Source organism: Myotis brandtii, unplaced genomic scaffold, assembly GCF_000412655.1.
Source record: "Myotis brandtii unplaced genomic scaffold, ASM41265v1 scaffold1152, whole genome shotgun sequence".
Classification (NCBI taxonomy): domain Eukaryota; kingdom Metazoa; phylum Chordata; class Mammalia; order Chiroptera; family Vespertilionidae; genus Myotis; species Myotis brandtii.
In genome coordinates, this window is record NW_005353977.1 from 13,186 (window position 1) to 17,467 (window position 4,282).

Consider the following 4,282-nt stretch of genomic DNA (forward strand, 5'->3'; position numbering starts at 1 on the left):
CACACTATTTTTAAAAAAATACATTTTATTGATTCTTTACAGACAGGAAAGGAGAGGGATAGAGAGTTAGAAACATCGATGAGAGAGAAATATTAATCAGGTGCCTCCTGCACACCTCTTACTGGGGATGTGCCCGCAACCAAGGAACATGCCCTTGACCAGAATCGAACCTGGGACCTTTCAGTCTGCAAGCTGATGCTCTATCCACTGAGCCAAACCAGTCAGGGCCTCACCACACTATTGTCTGTGTCCATGGGTTATGCATATCTTATATAATAAAAAGTTAATATGCAAATTGACCGAACGGAGGAATGACTGGTCGCTATGATGCGCACTGACCACCAGGGGGCAGATGCTCAACACAGGAGCTGCCCCTGGTGGTCGGTGCACTCCCACAGGGGGAGCACTGTTCAGCCAGAAGCCAGGCTCACGGCTGGCAGCAGCAGTGGCGGGAGCCTCCCCCACCTCTGTGGCAGCACTAAGGATGTCCAACTGAAGGCTTAGGCCCATTCCCTGGACATCCCCTGAGGATTCCCAGACTGTGAGAGGGCACAGGCCGGGCTGAGAGACTCTCAAAAGTGCACAAATTTCGTGCACCGGGCCTCTAGTATGCATCTCACAAGTGCACAAATTTCGTGCACCGGGCCTCTAGTATGCATATAAGTTCCCTAGTTATTCCCTCACTCCCCAGCCTTTCCTCTGAGATTTGCCAGTCTATCAGAAAGAGAGTCTTTATTATGGAAAAGCAACGTTATAGAGGGAAGTTACACACTGATTTCTTTCTAATAAAATGACAAGGCAGATTTCTTAAACAATTTACAAAGGGCAGAAATTGCTACCAGAGCAATGCTACTCCACCCTGCCACCCACAGTGGCAGGTGCTGGGAACATAAATAGGTACCCATGGGCCCGGAGTCTCAGAGCCTGGAAATCTCTCCCACCCTTTCCTTTGGAGCAGGCACAGGAGCTGGTTCCCAATAGCCTGGGCACTGGCAACACAGGAGGTGACTCTTAGCCCACCCTGCTCCTGGGTGCACAGCTCAGAGCTCTCAAATACCTTCTGGAGCCTGCACTTCACATTGCAAAAAAGGCAACCACAAGGCTCAAGTGTGGAGTGCATTTCAAACCCAAAAGGGGAGTAGGATGAATAATCCCCCTCCACTCCCAGGTGTCCCGGAGTCACTCTTGGGCTGTGGCAGGTGGTCTCTGCCAGGCTCAGATGTGGTCAGAGCAGGAGACAGAAGCCACAAGCAGCCCCCACCTGGGCCTTGTTAGTCAGGTCCTTGTTAGCAGTGGCCCAGGGGCACTGCCAACTCCTAGAGGATTTCCTTCCAGGAACTGGAGGGGAGGCGCAGATCCCAAGTTTGGGGGCATGGCGGTCAAATATGGCTCACTTCCTGCAGGACAGAGCTCCCTTCGTGCCCCTCACTGCACTCCAGACAGGGGGAGCAAGGACACCAGAGCCTTTCCCCAGAAGCTGAGAAGCTGAAAGGTGGTGGATCAGTGTGGTCAGCAGCTCAGGTCCAAGCTGGTAGGAAGATGGCAGGCTTCCCACTCTGCTGGGCATCAGCCCTGTGGGTGTCTCCAAATACGCACATGAAGGAGGAGGAGAGGAGGAAGAAGAGGACGCTGGGACAGGTGCTCAGGAGGGAAGATGCTTGGGAGGAGGGCGTGACCTGAAGGGCACTGTCCTCAGCCTCGAAGGAGATAAACGGTCATGTTAGCGCTCTCATCAGCTGCATGGCCTCCTTCCACTCTTGGGACAGTTTCTGGAGACACTGGATTCCTGCCCCCACAGGCTCTAGGTCACTGTCAGATTCACTGGGGGAGCAGAGGGGCTCTGTAGAGAAGTAGGGGCCCCGGAAGGCGGCCTCCCTCCTGGACCTCCACAAGGGACCATGTGGAGTGGTGGTAATGCTCTCTCTCCCAGGGGCCCAGAGTTGAGCCAGCAGGGGCGGTTCCAGAAAGTCAGGTGCTCCTCTGGCTCAGGCTGCGAGCTGGGGGGCTACCACCCTTCTGTGTCTCTCTCTTCCTCCTCCTGGCTTTCACCTGGGTTTCCACCTGCCACTTGGTGCCACTTTGGCAGGACTCCAGGATTCTCTGGGACCCAAGGTGTTCTTATCTGAGCCAGCTGCAGCCTGGAGGCCCTGCTGCCCTGGCTCTGGGGTTTCTAGGTGTTTCCAGGAGGGGCCTAGGTTGAAGCTGACTGCTCTCAGGGGCAGCCTCCTTTGGAGCTGTCTACAGATGAAGGCCAGGGCAATGTTGGAGGTCTCCAGATGGCCAACTGCAGGCTGCAGCACCTCATTCTCCTCCAGCTGCTCCTGGTCTGGAGAGATCACCTGTGCATGGAGGTGCTCACCCCGGGCACCTCCTTGGTTCAGTTCATTCCTAGGTATCATTGTTTTGTTGCAATAGTAAATAGGGTTTTTATTTTAAAGTTTCTTTTTCTGAGAGTTCATTGTATAAAAATGTCATGATTTTTGGATGCTAATTTTGTATCCTGCTACTTTACTGAATTCATTTATTAGTTCTAGTAGTTTTTTGGCAGAATCGTTAGGGTTTTCTATGTACAATATCATGTCATCTGTGAACAATGACAGTTTTACTTCTTCCTTTCCAATTTGGATGCATTTTTTCTTCTTCTTGTCTGATTGCAGGGCCTAGGACTTCCAGTACTATGTTGAATAAGAGTGGTGAAGCCCTAGCGAGTATAGCTCAGTGAATAGAGTGTTGGCCTGCAGACTGAAGAGTCCTGGGTTCGATTTCGGTCAAGGACAAATGTCCAGGTTGCAAGCTCGATCCTCAGTACAGGGTGTGCAGGAGGTAGCCAATCAATTATTCTCTCTCATCATTGATGTTTCTATCTCTCCCCCCAGCCCCCTTTCTCTCTGAAATCAATTATTTTAAAAAGAGTGGTGAAAGCAGACATCCCTGTCTTGTTCCTGTTCTTAAGAGAAACATTGTTAGTTTTTTGTCCATTGAGTATCATGTTGGCTGCAGGTTTGTCATATATGCCCTTTATTATGTGGAGTTATATTCCCTTATTCCCACTTTACTGAGAGTTTTTGTTTTGTTGTTGTTTTTTTTTAATCAAAAATGAGTGCTAGGAGAAACCAAGATGGCGGCATAGGTAAACACCGGAAATTGCTGCCTCGCACAACCAGTTCAAAAATACAACTAAAAGACAAAACGGACATCATCCAGAACCACAGGAAGGCTGGCTGAGTGGAAATTCTACAACTAGAAGGAAAGAGAAAAGCACACTGAGACTCAGAGGAGGTACGGAAGTAAAGTACAGAGGTACGGAGGCGCACGTGGAAAGGGCTGGCAACTGAGGACACGGTTGTCTTTTTCAATCGGGAGGGAGTCTCAAGCTCCTGACTGCTCTGAATTCCAGTTCCTGGCAAGTCTCTGGGGACCCAGACTCATACAGGGAGAAACTGGACTATCTGGCAGTGGGTGGAACTCAAGAGCGGCTTTCTCTCAGAGGTGCTTGCAGCAATTACCGGGATACTGAGACGCGGGACCTCTTAGGGTAGGACTGAGGATCTGCCATAGCTGTCTGCTCTGCCCTGTTGATTCCCTGAGACCCCACCCTACCCAAGCTGTGCGCAGAGGCTTTGTATATGAAAGGCCTGGCCCTTTGCAATCTGAAAATTACCTAACAAACTGCAGCTGGGTCAGAGAGACCCAGAACTTCCAAAGAAGACCCAAGGCCCCACAGCAGCTTGCATTGCTTCACAGCTGGGCCTCATCTGGGCACCTCCAAACCCCAAACAAAGAGGAGGAATCTCAGTAGCTCCTGCTGGGTAGCCTCAGGCAGAGGCTAAATTAGCACCTCCTTAGAGATCGAAGAGCCAGTGTACCCAGTGGTCAGAGTGGGACCATCCTGATTACAACCCCTCAGATCCATAAGGGACACACTCAGGGGGCAGACTCAGTGAGTGCAAAAGCCCCACTGAAGCAAGTCTGGCCCCATGAGGGTGTCTTCAGCACAGAAGTTCTCCCACTGCAGACACAGCTGATTCTCATGGCCAATTGGCCTGGAGGTCAATTCCTCCCAGTGATACCTACAACAATCAAGGCTTAACTACAACAAGACTGTGCACAAAGCCCACAAAGGGGTGCACCAAGAGTGTCCACCTCAGGTAATTGGGGAGGCTGAGCCACTGGGCCCTATAGGACACCTAGCACACAAAGCCACTCTACCAACACAGGGAAGCATAAAAAATGCAGAGACAAAGAAACAGGTCACAAATGACAGAAATGGAGGAAAGCAAAC

The 4,282-nt window shown here is 51.0% G+C and overlaps 1 pseudogene; it reads right to left on the minus strand.

Annotated features, from left to right (window-relative positions):
* Positions 1 to 1,692: 1,692 nt before the first annotated feature.
* The window catches only part of LOC102257145, a 5,173-nt pseudogene continuing 2,583 nt past the window's right edge, over positions 1,693 to 4,282 (minus strand).